Source organism: Hordeum vulgare, chromosome 3H (assembly GCF_904849725.1).
Source record: "Hordeum vulgare subsp. vulgare chromosome 3H, MorexV3_pseudomolecules_assembly, whole genome shotgun sequence".
Classification (NCBI taxonomy): domain Eukaryota; kingdom Viridiplantae; phylum Streptophyta; class Magnoliopsida; order Poales; family Poaceae; genus Hordeum; species Hordeum vulgare.
In genome coordinates this window covers 213,332,661-213,357,443 of record NC_058520.1, presented here as the reverse complement: position 1 = coordinate 213,357,443, position 24,783 = coordinate 213,332,661, and positions in this window count along the sequence as shown.

Here is a 24,783-nt window from a genome sequence, read left to right as displayed (position 1 = left end):
CAAATTAAACGGATACATCGAGTACCGGAATCTTGTAAGGGCTAAGCGGTGCCCATGCCATCAAGCCTACACCAACAGGCATTCTGACTTGGAAGCATCCTAGATCGCAGGTTCGTCTCCGACGGCGTACTCGACGCCAAACTGCGGTCCTTCCATGTCTAGTCAATAATATAACCAGTGGCAAGCCAATGAGTACTTTGAATGTGCTCGGAAACAGCCCTTGATATGAACATTTATAGTGAAAAATAACAGTAACATGCATCTTTAGTGGAATGCAATTTGGTGGAATGATCAGGTATATGCAACAAGTTAAAGAATTACTCTTTAAGAACAGGTTACAGATATCATCATATCTGCTAAGGGTTGAACACACCGGGTTCACCCTAAATGCCAAGTCATCGGACTTGTCATAACCTCAATGTATTAATGAGGGCTAAACCATCCGGGTTTACCCTATATGTCAAGTCACCGAACTTGATCATATTATTGTCATGATTATAACAACACCTTTTTAACACCACACACACTTGGTTTATGCGGAAACGCTGGACGTAGTTTAAGCAGCACCACCCAACTGTCCTTGACCGTGGACACGACTATTCGAATAGTTTACACTTTGCAGAGGTAGTATGCTTGACCCACGAGAAACGGGATACTTCCGTGTCATCCACGACTCGCGGTATATCACATATAGCCGAGGTAAGTACCCGATCATCATCTTTCCCCTGACGATACTAGACAAAGAGGTCCACTCGATTGGTACCCAGCCCACATGTTGTACATCTTACGAGCACCGACTCTGGACCGTATCAACCATGCAGGGACCAACGGTGTGCCCAGAACTCATAATAATGGCATAGTCGTCCTACCTGGCACGACCCCATCACGAGAGTGACACCGATCACTCCTGCCACTAGTAATGTGGCTCTTTGCTAGTACCGACCAGAGTAATCATGGTCGTACTGGTAAGGTTGGGACGGTCGACACATCATAAATCTAATCCCATTTTCGAAACCATACTCACACAAAAACACCGGTGCATCACTTCACCAAAAGTGATCACCAACTCATCTTCACCCTCGGGCATTAGTGGCACCCGACGGGGTTTTCATAAACTCTTCATTTAACTCAACATCATGCTCATGATAATATGCTCTATCATTTCTTGTCAACATGGTATCATCATGACCCTCAAAGGGTAGGGTCAAGCTCAATGCAGTGATCTTACTCTACTAGTCAACATGAGAGTAGCATGATCCTCATAGATAGTAGGGTCAAGCTCATCATGCTTGTGCTCCGAAGAGCCTTGTGAATAACATCACTACCATGCAAGTGCTTCGAAGAAGCCTTCGGTACCATCACCACAATGATGAACCGGCATCATGATCACATGCAACAGAAAAGTACTTGCTATTCTAGCATGCATCATTTTATATGCTCAAGTCATGGTCAAAGGGCTGCTTGCCTTGGTCAGCTAGGTATCCGGGGTCTTCGAGGTCTTCCACTCCGAATCCTCCGTCACTCGGTAACTCTACTGTCGAGAATGGAATAAATAAATAATAGCTCTCACTAAAACAAATCACAAAGTGCTTTTAAAAATGTTGCAAAGTTTGAATAAATTCATTTTATTATGTTGGAAAATGTTTCCTATAGTTTTTATTAGCTAAGCATATTTATTTAAAAGCAAACAGAAGCAACCAAATGCTTTTAATATCATTTTATTATACCAAAATAGTTTCTGTTTTTTATAAATGTCAAACTCTACAGAATCAATTACTACATATTTTTAGAAAATTACTGGTGGAAGAATCTATGAGCTAAATATTTTTATAAAAATCATTTAAGTTGCTGGATTAAAATTAAAGGAAAAGGCCAGGGGGAAAGATCCAGCCGGCCCAGCCAGCACGCCTAGCCACCAGGCGCGCGCGGGCCAGGTTCAAACCTGACCGGCGGGCCCCTGGGGTCAGCGTCAACGGCTGCGCGCGCTGGCTGCCCCAGGATACCGACAGGTGGGCTCCACCTGTCGAGTCCTTCTCCTACCTCCAGCCAGAGAGGTGGAGACGGACGCCGGCGAGGCTGCTGTTGTCCTCAGGCCAATCTAGGAGCGGGAACGGGTCCCTCGTGCCTACGCCTACCTGCTCGTGCTCGGGACGTCACCGGAGGTGGTCTGGGTCGCCGGCGACGAGGTGACCGTGGTGGAAGGGTTTCGGGTCGGCGTTGAACTAGGGGCTAGGGGCACGGATTCGCTCGGGGAAGTTGGGGGAAATGGTCCTCGCGTCAAGGGGAGTGTAATGGGAGGTCGGGTAGCGCAGGAGCCGACGTGTAGCCGGAGATTGACCGGAGCTCCGAGGCGGAGGGGCCTCGGTCGATCTCAAGCACCGGGGCTCTGCGAGCTCGATTGGGTGGCTAGGGGGTATATACTGGTTGTGTTGAAGCTGCTTGGAGGGTGCTGGGGTGCCGGGGGGACCTATTTATAGGGCAGCGACGGTGACCCGACTCGGGCGCGCCGGTGACTCACCGTGGCGCGCGTGCGAGCACAATGAGGTGCTGGCCGCGAAACCATAGGTTCGGGACGCGGTTTAGGACCTCCTAGTGCAACGGCCGCAGAGGGAAAGCGAGTGGGGTCGAGCCGTAGCGACCGTGCATGCTCGGCCGCGTGGGCGCGCACGGGCACGCGTCGCCTGAGTTCTTGCGCGAGGGGAGAGGGTCCCTGGGGGTAGCTTTGCAGTGAATGGTTGTCGCGGGAGTGTTTGGACATAACTGGGGAGGTTGGGACCGGCCGGTGCGTCGTCCCCTTGCTGGAGGCTCTCTGGAGCGCGCCCAGAGCGCAGTTTTGGCATGCCACGGCATGCTTGCGTGCTCTGGGGCACTTGGGACGTGTCCTCCATGTCCTGTGTGTTGCTGGGAGTGTGCCTAGCCGTTGTGGGTTAGTGGGAGCTCGAGCTGGTCAAGGGAGCAAGGAACACTAGTGTTGCCAGTACTGCCCTGCGGCTCAAATTGGAGTTCTTGTCACTTGTGCTTGGAGTTGGGGAGGGGCTTATTGACTAGGTGCTCAGGGTGCTCTGGGGCTCTAACCCACCAAGTTTGGGGCCTTGCCATTGGGTAAAATAGTGGCTATGAGGGTTTTTACCTTCCTGTCAGTAGGTGTTCGACAGTGACTTGGGGTGCTTCCACTCCACCACTGGAAATGAAAATGGGGTAAAAACATGGGGTTTCACCAAATTTGAGCTCCATTGAACAAGTTTGGCTTTGTAAACTTGAAAATGCCTCAAAATGACCAGTACACTCCTTTACAAAGGAAGTGTGGCCAAACAGAGTCTCACAAATCCCATCTTTGGTGTGGAGTCCTCATTTGGGGTGTCAAACACCTGTGCAAAGTTTCAGCTCCATTGGAGAAACTTTGCAATGTAGAGTTGTTCCAACTCTTCTCTGGACAGAGAGGGTTTTGGGCTCATTAGGTGCACTTCCCCACCTTGGATCAACGTGAGATTTTAGGTGAGCACCTAATATGGCTTGGGAGGGCTCCTGTAATTTTATGGGAATTTACTGAGATAATTTCCTTTGGAAACATCTCAAAAAGCTAAAACAGACAGAAATAGTTTTCAGGGTTGTACTCAAATAATATTAATATAAAATAGGGTTGAAAATCTTATATATGGAAAATATATGTCCTTCTCAGCTTCCATGAATTTACTCAGAATTTTCTAAGGCAGAAAAGCAATTTTCCTTGTGGGAATATCATTACTGGCCTTAGAAACAGACATAGATATAAAATAGGAAAATAATATTTTAAATCACCAATTAATGTTTTTAATGAATGAAAATAATATTTGGATCAGATCACCAACTTTGGTTGGAAGTGCCACTTGCCTTCATGAGCTAGTAGTGTATCCCAACATGGTGAAGGTGATCTTGATATAAAGGAAAAAGGGGTTTTGAAGAGAGCAAAATAATAAGTTTTCATGGGTTTGAGTCATCAAACAAGCAAGCATTCACTAATACAAGGGTTTACATTACACTCACAACATTATTTGAAAAAGTTTTAACAAGCTCTGATTTTTGCAACATAAAATACTTGTGGTGAAAAACAGGGTGTGACAGAGAGGAGATCTTGTTGTGAATCTCCTCAAGGGAGGCCATGGAGCAGCAGTGGTCAGCCAGGCCATAGACGACCACAATCTCCCACTTGAATTTGATGGCTCGTTCATAGATCTCCATATTAACATAGGACTCACCCCAGTCCATGCTGCCTATATAAAAGGTGGCATCATTCACACCTAGAAGAATGCCACCGGAGTGGTGAGAGGTCCCACTAGAAGGGAGCCAGTGCCAAGCAAAGAGGTGCACACTCAATTGCTCCAACTCTTGCAGGGAGAAGTCCTTCCGCATTGTCTCCTGGAAGACCACAATGTCAATACGTTCATCGCGTATGTACTCGATGAGTTGACAGTGTCGGCCATCTTTGCCAAAACCGTGCATGTTCCAGAAAAGGGCCCGCATCAAACAAGCATGGAGGGACTTCTTGACCCGAGGACATGGGAGGCACTTTGGGCACAGAGTGCAGTAGTGCGGGAATGTGTGCGGCCCCGAATTTTAGCCCTAGTTGTGCCAGCGACACGAGGGTAGGCGCGGGACACCACGACAGGGGCGTGGCAAAGGCAGGCGTGAGACTCGGCCAGTTTGTCGTCGACGAGCTCACGGGCCCTAATGGCCTCAATCTCTTGTAAGGGGGGCCACTTCCCCCTAAAGGAGATCGCAGAATCGGTCGCCACCATAGAGAGGCGGCCCAGGGGAACAGATTCAAGCGCTGAGAATGAGCATGAATAAGTAGAAGCAAGAAGCACTGGGGTACCTGGCTCAAGGTTCCTAGCCGCAGCCCGCATCTCCGCAAGCTCGAAGATGGATGGGGTCGGGCGGCCGACCCGGCAAGCGGCATCAATCCTGGCGTTGAGCATGGAGGAAGACACCAGAGTCGATGACGATTGCGTCCGCCTGGAGAACATAGCAGTCCTGGGTAGGTCGGGGTGGACGGCCACTGGAGTGGTCACCTCCACAATTGCCACCCTGGGCCCAGCCAGCTGAGGGGGGTGGTGAGGTCCAGAGGCGGGGTGAGTAGAGGGCCAGGCCTAGGGGAGGCACTTCCAGGACCAGGAGCTGGGGCGGCGAGGAGGACATCAGGGGGAGGTGATAGATTAGAGGAGGGGAGGACACTCGCCATGGACGGGGGAAGCACGTCTGGTCCGATATCCCCGATCAGAACCTGCCCACTCATCATCTCAGGAGTGGACAAGGGTGGCACCAGCCCCGAGCCTGAGATCAGGGCAGGAGAGGAGGGATCGAAGAGGGCAACAGGGGGAGCATCAAAGAGCGATGGCGAGGCCAGAGAGCGAGGCGACTCCACGGGAGCCACCAGCATGCTGGCACATGAGGCCTCATTGTCGCCCGGGGAAGAGGGGTCGGCCGACCATAGGAGAGGAACCATCATGTGAGTGACGCCCCCTCTAGAGGATCCCCCAAGCTGGCGGGAGGGGAAGGGTCCTGAGATGGAGATCACGAGTGGTCGGAGAAGTCCTCCTCGTCGTTGGAACGATTATGACGGCCATAACCATAGTGTTCGTCCCATTCCCCATCCCTATCATTGTGCGCATCGTTGTATCGATCGTCTCGGGGCAACTTGTAGCCAAGGTCGTTGAAGAAGACATGGACAGTGGCACAAGCTTTGTCGGAGTCGAGGCACTTCGTCTTGACAAGGACCTCCTCCTCCTCCTTGCGGAGGGAGAGTTCATCCACCACCACCACCTTGCCCAGGATCTGCTCCGTGTTGCGGATGACCCATTCAGAGAAAGCGATGTCGGGAAGTCCCGTGATGAGGATCACATCCGTGTCGAGGACCGCAACCACCTTCGGGTCAAGCTTCAGCTCACAGATGTCGACCACGAGCTTGTTGAGGCCCAGCATGATCTCGTCACTCCGGGTACACCGGCCGTGACTCGTGATATCGGGGAAGTTCACACAGAACTAGTGGCCTGCAATTGCAGTGACCTGCTAGTCCCACTGGCACCGGCAGAGATGGTTGAGCCCTGCCTCAATTATCTCAGGAGAGGCCATGCCATTGCCCAGCAATGTGACAATGGCCGAGAGGGAGAGCAATGGCGGTGGCACGCCGGGGATCTTCGTGTGGAAGAATGCCAACCCCTCGATGCCATGGCCATAGACCATCACCTCCTTAGACATCGGCTGATCAGGGCAGAGGACAGCGGAGTGACCGGCGTCCTTGCACAGGTAGCAAGTTGGCGAGTTAGGCCGTAGTTGAAGCAAGGGGACCATCCCCCACGGTCGCGGTCGATCCCTCGAGCACCGGGGTGCGAAGGGCAGAGTTGCGGAGGGGCCCTTGCGCTTCTTATTCTTGGCCCCTTGACGACCACACCCATTGTTGGGGCCCTTCAGTGGAGGAAACTGCGGCTCGGAGCATGGAGGCACATAGCAATGCATGAGGGACGCACCGATCGACGGCCGTTGATTGGCCGATGAGAGGGACCGACCGCGGCGCTGATCAGGAGATGGCAAGCAACGAGTCGGCCGGTCATCAAGGGCTGGGGACCTGGGAGACTCCTGAGCTGGGGAACAAAACCCATCCCGGGTTAGGGAGAGGCCATGGTCGGGCAAGCGTCGTTCGCCCCGGGAGGCCTCCTACTGAGATTCAGAAATTTGCCGTGTGCCATGGCAGACGGCAAATGGGGGAACCACTGACGGCAAAGGCTTTGCCGTCGCTCAACAGACGGCAAAGTAGACGGCAAAAAACAATCCGGTGAAGAGGTTCTTTGCCGTGTGCTTTCTTAAAGAGGACGACAAAGAATCTTTGCCTTGAGGGGGCAGACGGCAAAATAAATGGGACGACACATACACCAACGGCCCCGTTAAGTGTTAACGGCAGGTCTCCTCTCTTTGCCGTCTGCCATCCCCCCTTTCCTATGTGGGGGCATACGGCAAAGGGGGGAACCAGCCCCCTCTCTCTCCCCTCTTTGTCGTTTGCCATCCCCCCCTTTTCCATGCGAGGGCAGACGACAAAGAGGGGAGAGAGAGGGGGCTGGTTCCCCCCTTTGCCATGTGGGGGCAACGACAAAGGGGGGAACCAGCCCACTCTCTCTCCCCTCTTTGCCGACTGCCATCGCCCCTTTGCCATGTGGGGGCAGACGGCAAAGGGGGGAACCAACCCCTCTCTCTCCCCTCTTTGCCATCTGCCATCCCCCCTTTGCCATGTGGGGGCAGACGGCAAAGGGGGGAACCAGCCCCTTTTTATTTTATTTCTTATTATATCCAGCATTCTTCACAATAATCAGAATATATATATATATATATTTGACATAAATAAATTTCTTTCCGTACTCATAACCATATTAAAATAACTTTCATCCATAGTACATACATATTATGCAAGTTCCATCCGTACCAAACCATATATTACACAAGTTTCATCCACATGCACACAAAGTTTCGTATATATCCATATACTACAATAGTTTCAATACAAGCTTCCATGAAGCCACGGTACTAGAAATCATGTTCAAGCATTCCATCAATATAATCCAAGCTTCCCGTGAAGTGAATGTAATCTGCAAAATGACAAATAAGAAAGTTAGAAGAATAATACTAGATAAAGAAGTATATAGCTTATTTCAGAGAGAAATTAGCTAAGTATAGGCCATTTAATAGCTAAGTTAGGTGGAATAGGTCATCTTGGAGCTACATAGCCTTAATATGTCATTTAGGAGAGAACCTAGCTAAGTATAGGTCATTCTAGAGCTAACTTGGATAAAATATGTCATTTTGTAGCCAACAATCATTATTAATCCATTTTGACCTTATTATGTCATTTTGGAGCTAAATTGGTCATTTTAATGAGCCAACCAAGGTTCTTATGATGTTTTTACCTAACTATGCTAATTATGTCATTTTGGAGGATAATTAGCTAAGTATGTCTTTCTTGGGGAAAATAACCTACGTAGAAGAAGAAAGAGAACAAGCAAGAAGAGTAGAAGCAAGAAGAGAAGAAGGAGAAGAAAAAGAAGAAGGAGGAGGAGGAGGAGGAGAAGGAGGAGGAGAAGGAGGAGACAGAGAAGAAGAAGAAAAGAAGAAGGACAAGAAGAAGGAGAAGAAGGAGAAGGAGCTTCTCTCCTCCTTCTCCTTCTCCTTCTTCTTCCTCCTTCTCCTTCTTCTTCTCTTCTTCTTCTTCTTCCTTCCTTCCATTTTTCCTCTTTCTTCTCCTCTTGTCCCCTTCTTCAGGCTAAATTAGCTAAGAATGCCTTTTTGGAGCTAATTATGTCATTTCGAGGATAATTAGCTAAGTATAGGTCATTTGTTATTAAATAGACCATTTTGGAGCTAACTAAGCTAATTATGTCATTTAGGTGGAAGCCTTGCTAACTATAGGTCGTTTCGGAGCTAACTTGGGTAAAATAGGTCATTCCGGAGCAAATATGGTTATTAAGCCATTTTGGATCTAACTACGCTAATTATAGGCCATTTAATACCTAAGTTAGGGGGAATAGGTCATCGTGCAGCTACGTAAGCCTTATTATGTCATTTAGGAGAGAACTTAGCTAGCTATAGGTCATTTTTTTATTAAATAGGTCATTTAGGAGCTAACTAAGCTAATTATGTCATTTTGTAGGATAATTAGCCAATTTAGTCTTTCTTGGATGAGTCTAAGCTACGTAGAAGAAGAGAAAGAGAAGAAGAAGTAAAAGAAGAAGGAGTAGGAGGAGAAGGAAGAGGAGAAGGAGAAGGAAGAGGAGAAGAAGAAAAGAAGAAGGAGGGAGAAGGAGCTTCCTCCTTCTCCTTCTTCTCCTCCTTCTTCTCCTTCTCCTTCTCCGTCTTCTTCCTCCTTCTCCTTCTTCTTCTATTCTTCTTCTTCTTCCTTCCTTTCATTTTTCCTCTTTCTTCTCCTCTTGTCCCCTTCTTCGGGCTAAATTAGCTAAGAATGCCTTTTTGTAGCTAATTATGTCATTTCAAGGATAATTAGCTAACTATAGGTCATGTTTTATTAAATAGACCATTTTGGAGCTAACTAAGCTAATTATGTCATTTAGGTGGAAGCCTAGCTAACTATAGGTCGTTTCGGAGCTAACTTGGGTAAAATAGGTCATTCAGGAGCAAACTATGCTTATTAAGCCATTTTGGATCTAGCTAGGCTAATTATAGGCCATTTAATACCTAAGTTAGGGGGAATAGGTCATCTTGCAGCTACGTAAGCCTTATTATGTCATTTAGGAGAGAACTTAGCTAACTATAGGTCAATTTTTATTAAATAGGTCATTTAGGAGCTAACTAAGCTAACTATGTCATTTTGTAGGATAATTAGCCAATTTAGTCTTTCTTGGATGAGTCTAAGCTACGTAGAAGAAGAGAAAGAGAAGAAGCAAGAAGAGAAGAAGAAGTAAAAGAAGGAGGAGGAGGAGGAGGAGGAGGAGAAGGAGAAGGAAGAGGAAGAGGAGAAGAAGAAGAAAAGAGGAAGAAGAAGGAGAAGGAGGAAGAACACGAGAAGGAGGAGCTCCTTCTCCTTCTTCTCCTCCTTCTTCTCCTTCTCCTTATCCTTGTTCTTCCTCCTTCTCCTTCTTCTTTGTCGGGACCCCGATCCTGAGTCATAGGAATCCAGCGTGTAACACATCGCATCTGTTTGCGGTCTCACGCACGGTTAACTCCACGGCTGCAGCCTTACCTTAGGCGGGACCGTTTGCGTCTTTTCACTCACGTATGCAATAGTGTCGCTAGCATTCCAATGTCACAGAACCCGGATCGACAAGTCTAGTCACAAACCAAAGTGGCAGTACCGCACAAGGACAGACATACATGACCCAACAAAGCAGGTGTCGGTCACCAGCGAGTGTAGACGAGTCGTAGCAAGCTACCAGGACTCCATTACATCGCGTGACATTTCCCCAAAGGGGACAGACACAGGGGCTGGGGTGGCCGGGATCAATGCCGGCGACGAGCTTGGCGACGACCAAGTTCGGCCATTGTCGAAGCCATCGAATACAGGGGCAAAACGCGCAGGGCTGGGCACTGAACGCATCTACATGATGTCCTGAGGCTGTTGGTGGCCTCAGACTGACCAACCCGTCACCAGAGGGCTGCCGACGACGAGTTGCAGCACGGTCCTCGTCGGGCTCCGATGGAACTAAGCCTAGAGGAGGGGATCGACGGGGAGAGCTTAGGGGAAATGACCGCATGCTCACGGGGAGTGCAGTGGTGGCGTTAGTTTGCTCGGGGACGGGCTGAGGGCGACGAATCGAGCAGAGCTCGCCGACGGCCGAAGGTTGAAGAGGACGGTGCCGTGGGCGTTGCAGGGCTCGGGGTGGCTTCGGCTTCTGTAGGGAGGACCAGATCGACGAGGCGGAGCTAACGGCGTGCTCAGCAAGAGGATTCTATGGCTAGGGGCACGGGCAGCTCGAGCTTTGCTCGGGCTCCAATGGCGGCAGAAGGAGGGAGGAGAGATCCGAGAGGAGGGGGGGATCTGGCGCTGGGAATGGATAGGGTCGGCCACGGGGAGCTTATCCCCGTGCTTGCCAGCGCAAAACGGCGGCCAGGCAGCCAGGGAGCTGCGTGTAGGCGCGCCGCGACGTGGCGGCCACCTCCAGCTCCTACTGGCGAGGAGGGAGACGACAGGAGGAGCTGGGCTGGGCCGGCTAGGCGACAGGTAAGGTTTTCCATTTTTTTCTGTTCTGTTTCTGTTTTAAATACTAAAATTGATTTACTAATTATTTCAGCTCCCAAATAAAACGTAAAAGCTATGTTAAGCACCCTAGAATATTTGTTGGAATATTTTCAACCATTTCGAGAGTTTTCGACATTTTTGAAAATTTAAAGTTTCTGATTTCAAATTTAAAACTTGAAACCAGTAGCTTTTTGCATTTATTTAAAATACTTAAAGTGTCAAGAAAATGGTATTCTTCATTGCTCATTTACTTTCATGATTTATCAGATAGTTTGAACTTTTCTTGAGGCCATTTTGGATTCATTGATTTTAACTAGTTTGAGATTTCCTTTATTTAAAGTAGTGGCTAGGGTTTTGAGTTTTTGCTTTACCACTTTCTTGTTCTTGTTGGAAAATTCTTAGATGCAATGCAAAGAAGACATGAGCACAAGACTAACTTGCTTAAGGTGTCAGGGATGTGACAACTCACCCCCACTCAAAGGAATCTCGTCCCGAGATTTAGAAGTCGTCGGGAATAACGCAGGATACTCAAGTCGGAGACGATCCTCTCTTTCCCAAGTTGCCTCCTTTTCAGAATGATTTGACCATTGAACTTTAAGAAACTTGAGGTTTCGACGTCGAGTGGTACGCTCAGCTTGATCAAGAATACGCACGGGGTATTCTCGGTATGAAAGGTTATCTTGGAGATCAAGCGTTTCGTGGTCCACTTCACAGATAGGATCCGAAAAGCAACGCCTGAGTTGCGAGACGTGGAAGACATCATGAACCTTGGAAAGATGCGCAGGAAGTTCCAACTGGTAGGCAACTTCTCCTCGTTTGGCAAGAATGCGAAAAGGACCAATGTAACGAGGAGCCAACTTGCCCTTGATACCGAATCGATGGGTACCCTTCAAAGGTGTAACCCGAAGGTAAGCATTCTCGTCAACTTCAAAGGTCACAGCCTTATGATGACGATCACATTGGCTCTTTTGACGAGACAGGGCTGTTTTCAACTTTTCACGAATGATGCGAACCTGCTCTTCTGCATCCTGGATCATATCCGGGCCAAAGATTTGCCTCTCTCCGGTTTCTGACCAATTAAGAGGTGTTCGACATCTTCGTCCATAAAGAACTTCAAAAGGGGCTTTGCCCAAGCTGGATTGATAACTATTGTTATAAGCGAATTCTGCGAATGGAAGCCACTTCTCCCAATTCATACCGAACGAAATAACACAAGCTCGGAGCATATCTGCTAAGATTTGATTCACTCTTTCTACTTGACCACTTGATTGGGGATGGAAAGCAGTGCTAAAAGATAAGTGAGTCCCCATGGCATTCTGAAAACTTTCCCAGAAGCGAGAAGTAAAGATACTCCCACGGTCCGAGTTAATCTCCAGGGGAACACCATGAAGAGACACTATTCGGGAGATATATAACTCTGCTAGCTGGCTAGCTGTTATACTCTCATGAACGGGAAGAAAAGGAGCCACTTTGGAAAGACGGTCAATGACCACAAAGATAGCATTATTTCCTTTCTTGGTCTTGGGAAATCCGGTAATGAAATCCATGCTAACTTTATCCCATTTCCACTCAGGAATAGCTAGAGGTTGAAGGGTACCAGCAGGCCTTTGATGTTCTGCCTTAACTCGACGACAAACGTCGCAGTTAGTGACGAACTCAGCAATTTCTCTCTTCATCCTAGTCCACCAGAACCTCTCGCGTAGGTCCTGATACATCTTAGTACTACCGGGATGAATGGTGAGAGGAGAATCATGAGCCTCCTTAAGGATTAACTGCCTTAGATGTGGGTTCTTAGGAACCACTAGACGATTCTGGAAGAACACAAAACCTTGATCGTTCATGGAAAATTCTTTAGCGTTTCCGCTAAAAATATTCTCCTTGATCCGTGATATACCCTTGTCACGCTTTTGGCCAGCTATAATTTGATCCTTAAGAGTAGGCTTCGCCACCAGGGTAGAAAGGAATCCTTGAGGAACAATATGAAGATTCAACTTCCGAAAATCCTCATGGAGATGTGGTTGACCTTGTTGTAGCATCAAATTGTTACAATAAGATTTACGACTTAGTGCATCGGCCATAACATTGGCCTTCCCCTGGGTGTAAGTTATCCCTAAGTCGTAATCTGAGATCAACTCAAACCACCGTCTTTGTGTGAGATTCAAATCCGGTTGGGTGAAGATATATTTCAGACTTTGGTGATCAGTGAATATTTCGCAACGATTACCCAAAAGGTAATGTCACCAGGTTTTTAGTGCATGGACCACAGCTGCAAGCTCAAGGTCATGTGTGGGATAATTATCCTCATGTGGACGCAACTATCGAGATGCGTATGTGATCACATAATGATCTTGCATGAGAATGCAACCTAATCCTTGCCGCGAGGCGTCGCAATAGATAACAAAGTCCTTTGAAAAATCTGGTGGTAGCAACACAGGTGCGGAAGTCAGGCGTCTTTTCAGTTCCTGAAAACTATGCTCACACTGTGGTATCCACTCGAACTTTTTATCCTTCTTGAGGAGTTCAGTTAGAGGCTTTGCAACCTTGGAGAAATTCTCGACAAAGCAGCGACAATAGCTCACTAGACCAAGAAAACTCCTAACTTGCTTAACCGATTCAGGTTGAGTCCAATCAAGGACAGCTTGAACTCTCTCGGGATTGACAGCAATACCCTTACCAGAGATTACGTGACCTAAATAGGTCACTTCTGGTAACCAGAATTCACATTTTGAAAACTTGGCATAAAGGCGATTCTCTCGAAGTTTCATCGATACCAGCCTTAGATGCTCGGCATGTTCTTGTTCGTTCTTCGAGTAGATGAGAATATCATCGAGGTATACCACGACGAATTTATCCAAATACTCCATGAATATTGAATTCATCAGACGAGAGAAGGTGGCTGGGGCATTGGTTAAACCGAAGGACATGAGGTGTACTCGTATTGGCCATAACGAGTAACAAAAGCCGTTTTTGGAATGTCCCCGTTCTTGATCTTGATTTGATGGTATCCCAACCTCAAATCCATTTTGGAGAAGACTGAGGATCCAGCGAGCTGATCGTACAGATCGTTGATCCTGGGGAGCGGATACTTGTTCTTTATGGTGACCAGATTAACTGGTCGGTAATCTACAACCATCCGATCCGTTCCGTCTTTCTTCTTGACGAAGAGGACGGGGCAAGCCCAAGGAGAAGGGCTAGGGCGAATGGAACCTTTGTTCAAGGCCTCATCTAGTTCCTTCTTAAGTTCGGCTAGCTCCAGGGGTGCCATCTTATATGGTCTTCTGGCTATTGGGACAGTTCCCGGAACAAGATCTATCACAAACTCTACATCTCTGTCAGGTGGAATTCCTGACAGTTCCTCTGGAAAAACATCCGGGAAGTCACGGACTACCGGAATGTCTTCAAGTTCCGGAAGAGGGTTGGCATTTAAGGAATAGAGTTGGCATTTTGCAACTCGAGTAGAGACGTTTACTATCTCACCCGAAGGATGGGTAAGCTGGACATTTCTAGAATGGGTATCAATCTTGGCATAGTGAGCTGACATCCAGTCCATGCCCAAGATGATATTAATATCCGAAGATTTCAATGCTATCAATGAGGCTAGAAAAACTAGCCTGTCTACTAGAATTTCATTGTCATAGGTTATCCTAGAGGTTTGCCATTTACTACCAGGAGTTTGGACAACCAATGGGATTGGCATATCACAAAAAGACATGTTATGCAACTGTGCATAGCTTTGTGAAATGAAGGAATGAGAAGACCCAGTGTCAAAGAGAACGGACGTTGGGTGATGATTAACAAGAAGCGTACCCAGCATGACGTCTAGATCCTCTGCAGCTTCTTCTGCTGACACATAGTTCACACGGCCACGTGCAGGAGTTGGCTTCACATAGTAAGCTTTTCCCGACTTGGCTTGCCCGACGGACTTTCCGGGTTGCTTGGCACCCACATTCTGAGGACACTCACGGGAATAGTGCCCGGGTTCTCCACACTTGTAGCATATCACTTGGTTGGCACGTGGTGCAACATTGCTAGCTGGACCACCATAAGCTTTTGCTGGAGGGTTGGCCTGATTCGTCTGAGGCGCCACGTAGGATGGCCTCGGAGTGTAACTTGGCGGCAAAGAACTTTTCGGAACCCACAGCCTGCGTTTGGGAAATGCGGAACCAGAAGAAGAGCCAAAGTCACGGGAGTGCTTCCTTGTGGCTTCGAAATCAGTATGACCAGTCTCGGCACTGATCGCTTTGTTGACTAGGGCTTGAAAGCTTGCACACTCATGGAGGCGCAGATCACGACGAAGCTCAGGGCTCAGACCCTTACGAAATCTTGCTTGCTTCTTGGCGTCAGTAGACACCTCCTCTGTTGCATAGCGGGCGAGGTTACCGAACTCGCGGCTATAGGCATCCACAGACAACTTGCCCGGAGTGAAGGCATAGAACTCCTCTCTCTTTCTGTCCATCAGGCCCTCCGGAATATGGTGCAGACGAAAAGCTGCACTGAAGTCTGCCCATGTGGCTACTGGTTCAGCGGGACGCATAGCTTCAAAGTTCTCCCACCACAGATTGGCGGGTCCTTCCAGGAAATACGTCGCAACGTTCACCTTGTCGGCCTCAGAGACATTCGCAGAGCGAATCTTGCGTGAGATGCTGCACAGCCAGTCATCAGCGTCGAGGGGATCGACGGAATGATGAAACTTTGGAGGATTCAACTGCACAAAGTCGTTGAGGGACACTGCAACATTCCTAGGCTGACGAGCCGTATTCTGCTCAATACGCTCTAACAGTCGGTTGGTCTCCCTTTTATTTCTCTCTGCCTCAAGCATCACTTCCGCCAGAGAGGGCGGGTGAGGCAGGTCTTCCTGCGACGCTTGACTACCCTCGCCTTGCTCATGACCAGGGGCACGGTTCAACCTGGTGAACACCATCCTGACAAACAAACTCACAGCTTAGACCAATATCATATCAATACTAGCTATGGATTAAGAATGTACTGAACACACGGAATGCGGAAATGAATATCCGAACAACATGGTAACAAGCAACTGCTATATATACACCATGGTTCATACACACCCTTACATAGTTCAGTACAACCTTAACCGAAGAGCAAACTACTGAGATTATGAAACTACTCATCAGAGGCTTACAAGCTTCCTATACATTATTTATCTAAGCCTCCGGAATTAATTCACATTACACGCATACTTCACAAGTCACGCAGGACTGTGAACGTACGGCTACTACCATACTATCCTTCCGCTCACAGCTCAGGCATCCGCATAGAACATCTCATAGAGATTACCTCCATGACCTGGAAGCTCAACCTGCGGATCAGGAAACACTCTAGCCTGAGATCCCTGGGATCCGTAAGGACACGGATGTGTCCTTGGTCCCCTGGCTGGTGGTAAGAGGGGTCCCCGAAGAGGTGTGACTCCTCCTATAGCTGGCCAGTCAACGTGAGCCGGAAGATGGGTCCTAACAGGGTTCAGCATCTCCATCTCTCCATACCCTGTCTGGACTACCGGTGCCAGCTGCGTCAAAGCCGTCCATAGACAGGCACGGGTAGCATAAAGCTCCATGCGGAGAGCACGAGCATCCATGTCTCTGTTCTCTAGCATCTCAACAGTGGACTACAGTAGTGGATCCTCCATAGAAGAATCAAAATAGACTCCACTAATATATCCCTCTTCACCAGGCTGAGAGGCTGGAACATAGCAGAACTCTGAATTCTGCAGCAGTGCATGTCTCGCTCTCATAATGGTCAGCATTGAATAGGCAGCATCTTGTACTGCCATGTCAACAGTGACTCCCAACCCATAGGACTAATGGATTGGCTTCTCAGATCCAGGGTAGTCTGGAAATACCCTAACAGTGCAGATGTACTGGCTCTGGTTGAAGTCTCGGTACTTTTCCTCCACTGTGTACTCAGGGTACCAGCGGTAACCGCACACCGACATCACCCTGACCAGCATGGCCGTATGACCCGGTACATCAATGCACCTGGTCAGACGTACCACCTGACGAGAAGGACGGCCAGACATCTGTAAATAGAGAGTAATGCAAAAGCATTAGAGCTCTGTATGCAAAATTGGGCAGCATAACGGCTGTAAATGCTCAAAACAAATTTTGAGACAACCCAAAATGGAATAGCGTAACCACTCAACTATCAAGTTCAACTCTCTGATCATCAAACTTACTTCCTTTCTCCTAGGAATGAAAGAAACCCAAATATCTCTTGACCCGTAGTCCTATAATCTACCGATCAGAAGCACGAGCCTAGAAGAAGATGAGTAACCTAGTCCTTAATTCTCGCAGAAAAGACGAGGATGACCAGAATAGAATAACTTGAGAAGAGAACAAGAGTCTTACGTTCCCTTCCACAAACAATTCCCTTATATATAACTAGAGCAATTCTAGACTCAACTTCAACCAGTTTGACTTAGTAATCCTACAGTCAGTCAGGCTGTGATACCAACGCTGTCGGGAGCCCGATCCTGAGTCATAGGAATCCAGCCTGTAACACATCGCATCTCTTTGCGGTCTCACGCACGGTTAACTCCACGTCTGCAGCCTTACCTTAGCCGGGACCGTTTGCGTCTTTTGACTCACGTATGCAATAGTGTCGCTAGCATTCCAATGTCACAGAACCCGGATCGACAAGTCTAGTCACAAACCAAAGTGGCAGTACCGCACAAGGACAGGCATACATGACCCAACAAAGCAGGTGTCGGTCACCAGCGAGTGTAGACGAGTCGTAGCAAGCTACCAGGACTCCATTACATCGCGTGACATTTCCCCAAAGGGGACAGACACAGGAGCTAAGAAGGACACATGTCGGTCAACCAATGTATCCGGAGCAGTAGCGAACTACCAAGGCTCGTTGGATCACAAAGGGGCATTTCCTTGTAAGGAGTGCTACTAAAGTTCACGACTAGGTAATCGAACCCCATACATATCAGGTACGACACACGTACGCATGGCATACCGATATGTATAGATACATCGATGGCATCACAACATAACCATAAACATACAAGCTTTATTTAAGAGGCTCGGAAGAGCCACACACATAATATTACACATTAAGGGTCTCACGACCCATAATAGCAGTCATTCAGTTACAAGCCAGCGGAAGAGTTTAAACTGTCTGAGTACAGACAGGGCAACTAGAAGGCACATGGCCTGACTATACTACAGACCCAACCTAGGGCCAGATCGTAGCTGGGACACCAGCTACTCGTCGTTGTCGATGTCTACGAAGAACCCTCCGTTAGGGTCATTAGCAACCTCTGCAACATTTATTAAGCAAACATGAGTACGAAGGTACTCAGCAAGACTTTAGGATATCTAACTACTCATGCAAGGTATCAAAAGAGTATTGTGGGGTTTCATGCGGAAAGCCAGCATCTGACTCGTGGCTAAACAACTTGATTTCTCGCACACGAGTCCACTAACACCACAACAATACACTATCGTGGAATCATTCGTCTCCATACAGAATTGCCGTCCACGACACTCACGCTTATCTTGACAATTTTATGAGTAGCCATTGAAGTTATCTATGAACAACATATGTCTCCAAGTAGTCCATATCCGCGGACGCGGCTATTCGAATAGATCATAACCCTGCAGGGGTGTACTTCATCACACACGCTCTCGCCACTTATCGCCATGTGCACGTCATGCACCTCGGCAACCTTCAAGCGGAAGCCTAGCGAGGGAGTCGGCCACAACCGTTAGCCACATTACTACCTAGTCCAGGTTTATCGCCTATCTGAGAGTAACCCGTACGGAATCCGGCCAAGGTTTCCGCCACGGCCTCAAACGATGTGCGCAGGGTTCCCAAGCCCACCATCCGGGTGCCACTTGGTACACCGTGCCACTGCCTACCGCATCACGGCCCACCTCTCAGATCAGCACCATGCACGGCCTCCAGCATTACTATAAACACCAGAAACTACCTGCAACTCCTGGACCGAGTACTAAGCGATTAATAGGCCGAGCGGGGTCATATTTCAGGGCCCAGCATGTGGTAGTATCTAGTCTTGGATTACATACACAGAACTCAGTTCCTAAGGACGGTTCCAATGAAACAACCTGCCATGTACTCCTACACAGCCTTTCACCGGTACCTTTACCAAATCAGGTTCAACACACAATCTTTGCTTACCGAACACATTCTCACAATTCTGTTCATCTCCCAGATGACAGACCATACAAAACTCTAAGCATAGCATGCATAGCAGGATAAGGCACAACATAGCTCAAGCAACTATCAGGTATGCTAGGTTGCAAGGTTCGGCTATTTACTGTGACAAGGTTAGGTCATGCAAAGGAAGTGGGTTCAACTAACGTGGCAAAAGCATTGAAGCATTTGATCCTAATGCAATAAATAAGTGTAGGAGCAAGAACATGGGATTTATCGGGATGATCAAAATGGTTGCTTTCCTTGTTGCTCAAAGGAGGGACAATATCCGTCAGACGGGTATTCGGTGGAATCCGGGGGTGCGGAGCCTACCGAGATGAAGGGCAACAATCAATAACAATCATATGCAAACAAGATGATGCATGAGCATGGCATGAGAATGCAAGGTGATATACTAATATAATCAACATGTATTAGGTTTGAAGTTGATTTGAATCACATTCAAATATCAATTCAAACGAGGTATTCTCGGATACCGATTTAATTGATTCGACCTGATGCTCAGATCAACTTGATGTTAGCATGCATGAGATGTCATGTTAAGGTACTGGTTTGTTATTAAAACCATGTTTGATCATGTCAAACAAGAAGAAATTTAAATACCTTTCATATTCTATTTATAAAGTATTTATAAGAATTGACTTATTCATTAATCTACATGTTTGGGTTCTGTAACTTTTTCAAACATGAATGAAAATAGCATATTCAGATTCCTTGAATTTTTCTGATACTTTTTCATATATAAATTATTTTCAATGGAGTTACAGATTAATTTCTATGAATTTTTGAAGTTTTACACATTTCTGGAATTATTTTTATACTGGAAAATACTTTTACTGCATCAGCATGCCATCAGCAGGTCCATCTGGCCGTTGAAAGTCAAACCTGACCAGTGGGACCCACAGGTCAGTGTCTCTGGTCAATTTTAGATTAGTATTAATCTTATTTAGTTAATTAAACTCACTGGACCCACATGTCAGTGTGTTATTAATTTAACTGATTTATTTTTATTATCTCTAATCTTGCCAGAGGCTGGCCCCACCAGTCAGTGGCTCAGGCCAGCCGAGATCCACCGGCGGCGAGGTCGTCCTCGCCGGCGGGGAGCCTCCGGCGAGCACCAGAACGTCGGGGGGGCTCGGAAAAGACGCACAGAGGGCCAAACGCATGGCTGAGACCATGGGAGGAACGGCCACTCGATGGCGCGCACGATGGGACAAGCCCCAGGGGCTGGGGTGGCCGGGATCAATGCCGGCGACGAGCTTGGCGGCGACCAACTTCGGCCATCTTCGAAGCCATCGAATACAGGGGCAAAACGCGCGGGGCTGGGCATTGAACGCATCTACATGATGTCCTGAGGCTGTTGGTGGCCTCAAACTGACCAACCCGTCACCGGAGGGCTGCCGGCGACGAGCTGCAGCGGCAGTCCTCGTCGGGCTCCGATGGAACTAAGTCTAGAGGAGGGGATCGACGGGAAGAGCTTAGGGGAAATGACCGCATGCTCACGGGGAGTGCAGTGGTGGTGTTAGTTTGCTCGAGGACGGGCTGAGGGCGACGAATCGAGCAGAGCTCGCCGGCGGCCGAAGGTTGAAGACGACATTGCCGTGGGCGTTGCAGGGCACGGGGTGGCGTCGGCGCCTGCAGGGAGGACCAGATCGACGAGGCGGAGCTAACGGCGTGCTCAGCAAGAGGATCATATGGCTAGGGGCACGGGCAGCTCGAGATTTGCTCGGGCTCCAATGGCGGCAGAAGGAGGGAGGAGAGATCTGAGAGGAGGGGGGGATCTGGCACCGGGAATGGATAGGGTCGGCCATGGGGAGCTTATCCCCGTGCTTGCCAGCGCGAAACGGCGGCCAGGCAGCTAGGGAGCTGCGTGGAGGCGCGCCGCGACGCGGCGGCCACCTCCTGCTCCTACTGGCGAGGAGGGAGACGACAGGAGGAGCAGGGCTGGGCCGGCTAGGCGACAGGTAAGGTTTTCCATTTTTTTCTGTTATGTTTCTGTTTTAAATACTAAAATTGATTTACTAATTATTTCAGCTCCCAAATAAAATGTAAAAGCTATATTAAGCACCCTAGAATATTTGTCGGAATATTTCCAACCATTTCCAGAGTTTTCAACATTTTTGAAAATTTAAAGTTTCTGATTTCAAATTTAAAACTTGAAACCAGTAGCTTTTTGCATTTATTTAAAATACTTAAAGTGTCAAAAAATGGTATTCTTCATTGCTCATTTACTTTCATGATTTATCAGAAAGTTTGAACTTTTCTTGAGGCCATTTTGGATTCATTGATTTTAACTAGTTTGAGATTTCCTTTATTTAAAGTAGTGGCTAGGGTTTTGAGTTTTTCCTTTACCACTTCCTTGTTCTTGTTTGAAAATTCTTAGATGCAATGCAAAGAAGACATGAGCACAAGACTAACTTGCTTAAGGTGTCAGGGATGTGACATTCTTCTCTTCTTCTTCTTCTTTCTTCCTTTCATTTTTCCTCTTTCTTCTCCTCTTGTCCCCTTCTTCGGGCTAACTTAGCTAAGAATGCCTTTTTGGAGCTAATTATGTCACTTCGAGGATAATTAGCTAAGTATAGGTCATGTTTTATTAAATAGACCATTTTGGAGCTAACTAAGCTAATTATGTCATTTAGGTGGAAGCCTAGCTAACAATAGGTCGTTTCGGAGCTAACTTGGGTAAAATAGGTCATTCAGGAGCAAACTATGCTTATTAAGCCATTTTGGATCTAGCTAGGCTAATTATAGGCCATTTAGGTTCTAGTCATCTTGCAGCTACGTAAGCCTTATTATGTCATTTAGGAGTGAACTTAGCTAATTATAGGGCCTTTTTTATTAAATAGGTCATTTAGGAGCTAACTAAGCTAATTATGTCATTTTGTAGGATAATTAGCCAATTTAGTCTTTCTTGGATGAGTCTAAGCTATGTATAAGAAGAGAAAGACAAGAAGAAAGAAGAGAAGAAGAAGTAAAAGAAGAAGAAGGAGGAGGAGGAGAAGGAGAAGGAAGAGGAGAAGAAGAAGAAAAGAAGAAGGAGAAGGAGAAGGAGGGAGAAGGAGGAAGAAGAAGGAGAAGGAGGAGCTCCTTCTCGTTCTTCTCCTCCTTCTTCTCCTTCTTCTTCCTCCTTCTCCTTCTTCTTCTCTTCTTCTTCTTCTTCATTCCTTTCATTTTTCCTCTTTCTTCTCCTCTTGTCCCCTTCTTCGGGCTAAATTAGCTAAGAATGCCTTTTTGGAGCTAATTATGTCATTTCGAGGATAATTAGGTAAGTATAGGTCATGTTTTATTAAATAAACCTTGACCATTTTGGAGCTAACTAAGCTAATTATGTCATTAGGTGGAAGCCTAGCTAACTAAAGGTCGTTTCGGAGCTAACTTGGGTAAAATAGGTCATTCCGGAGCAAACTATGCTTATTAAGACATTTTGGATCTAGCTAGGCTAATTATAGGCCATTTAATACCTAAGTTAGGGGGAATAGGTCATCTTGCAGCTACGTAAGCCTTATTATGTCATTTAGGAGAGAACTTAGCTAACTATAGGGCCTTTTTAATTAAATAGGTCATTTAGGAGCTAACTAAGCTAATTATGTCATTTTGTAGGATAATTAGACAATTTAGTCTTTCTTGGATGAGTCTAAGCTACGTAGAAGAAGAGAAAGAGAAGAAGCAAGAAGAGAAGAAGAAGTAAAAGAAGAAGGCGGAGGAGGAGGAGAAGGAGAAGGAAGAGGAGAAGATGAAGAAAAGAAGAAGGAGAAGGAGAAGGAGGAAGAAGGAGGAAGAACAGGAGAAGGAGGAGCTCCTTCTCCTTCTTCTCCTTCTCCTTATCCTTCTTATTCCTCCTTCTTCTTCCTCATTATCCTTCTTCTTCTTCTTCCTACCTTTCATTTTTCCTCTTTCTTCTCCTCTTGTCCCCTTGTTCGGGCTAAATTAGCTAAGAATGCCTTTTTGGACCTAAGTATGTCATTTCGAGGATAATTAGCTAAGTATAGGTCATGTTTTATAAACTAGACCACTTTGGAGCTAACTAAGCTAATTATGTCATTTAGGTGGAAGCCTAGCTAACTATAGGTCGTTTTGGAGCTAACTTGGGTAAAATAGGTCATTCCGGAGCAAACTATGCTTATTAAGCCATTTTGGATCTAGCTAGGCTAATTATAGGCCATTTAATACCTAAGTTAGGGGGAATAGGTCATCTTGCAGCTACGTAAGCCTTATTATGTCATTTAGGAGAGAACTTAGCTAACTATAGGTCCTTTTTTATTAAATACGTCATTTAGGAGCTAACTAAGCTAACTATGTCATTTTGTAGGATAATTAGCCAATTTAGTATTTCTTAGAAGCGTCTAAGCTATGTATAAGAAGAGAAAGAGAAGAAGAAAGAAGAGAAGAAGAAGTAAAAGAAGAAGAAGGAGGAGGAGGAGAAGGAGAAGGAAGAGGAGAACAAGAAGAAAAGAAGAAGGAGAAGGAGAAGGAGGGAGAAGGAGGAAGAAGAAGGAGAAGGAGGAGCTCCTTCTCCTTCTTCTCCTCCTTCTTCTCCTTCTTCTTCCTCCTTCTCCTTCTTCTTCTCTTCTTCTTCTTCTTCATTCCTTTCATTTTTCCTCTTTCTTCTCCTCTTGTCCCCTTCTTCGGGCTAAATTAGCTAAGAATGCCTTTTTGGAGCTAATTATGTCATTTCAAGGATAATTAGCTAAGTATAGGCCATGTTTTATTAAATAGACCTAGACCATTTTGGAGCTAACTAAGCTAATTATGTCATTTACGTGGAAGCCTAGCTAACTATAGGTCGTTCCGGAGCTAACTTGGGTAAAATAGGTCATTCCGGAGCAAACTATGCTTGTTAAGCCATTTTGGATCTAGCTAGGCTAATTATAGGCCATTTAATACCTAAGTTAGGGGGAATAGGTCATCCTGCAGCTATGTAAGCCTTATTATGTCATTTAGGAGAGAACTTAGCTAACTATAGGGCCTTTTTATTAAATAGGTCATTTAGGAGCTAACTAAGCTAATTATGTCATTTCGTACGATAATTAGCCAATTTAGTCTTTCTTGGATGAGTCTAAGCTATGTAGAAGAAGAGAAATAGAAGAAGCAAGAAGAGAAGAAGAAGTAAAATAAGGAGAAGGAGGAGGAGAAGAAGAAGAAGGAAGAGGAGAAGAAGAATAAAAGAAGAAGGAGAAGGAGAAGGAGGGAGAAGGAGGAAGAAGAAGGAGAAGGAGGAGCTCCTTCTCCTTCTTCTCCTCCTTTTTCTCCTTCTTCTTCCTCCTTCTCCTTCTTCTTCTCTTCTTCTCCTTCTTCATTCCTTTCATTTTTCCTCTTTCTTCTCCTCTTGTCCCCTTCTTCGGGCTAAATTAGCTAAGAATGCCTTTTTGGAGCAACTTATGTCATTTCGAGGATTATTAGCTAAGTATAGGTCATGTTTTATTAAATAGACCTAGACCATTTTGGAGCTAACTAAGCTAATTATGTCATTTAGGTGGAAGCCTAGCTAACTATAGGTCGTTTCGGAGCTAACTTGGGTAAAATAGGTCATTCAGAAGCAAACTATGCTTATTAAGCCATTTTGGATCTAGCTAGGCTAATTGTAGGCCATTTAATACCTAAGTTAGGGGGAATAGGTCATCTTGTAGCTACGTAAGCCTTATTATGTCATTTAGGAGAGAACTTATCTAACTATAGGTCATTTTTTATTAAATAGGTCATTTAGGAGCTAACTAAGCTAATTATGTCATTTTGTAGGATAATTAGACAATTTAGTCTTTCTTGGATGAGTCTAAGCTACGTAGAAGAAGAGAAAGAGAAGAAGCAAGAAGAGAAGAAGAAGTAAAAGAAGAAGGCGGAGGAGGAGGAGAAGGAGAAGGAAGAGGAGA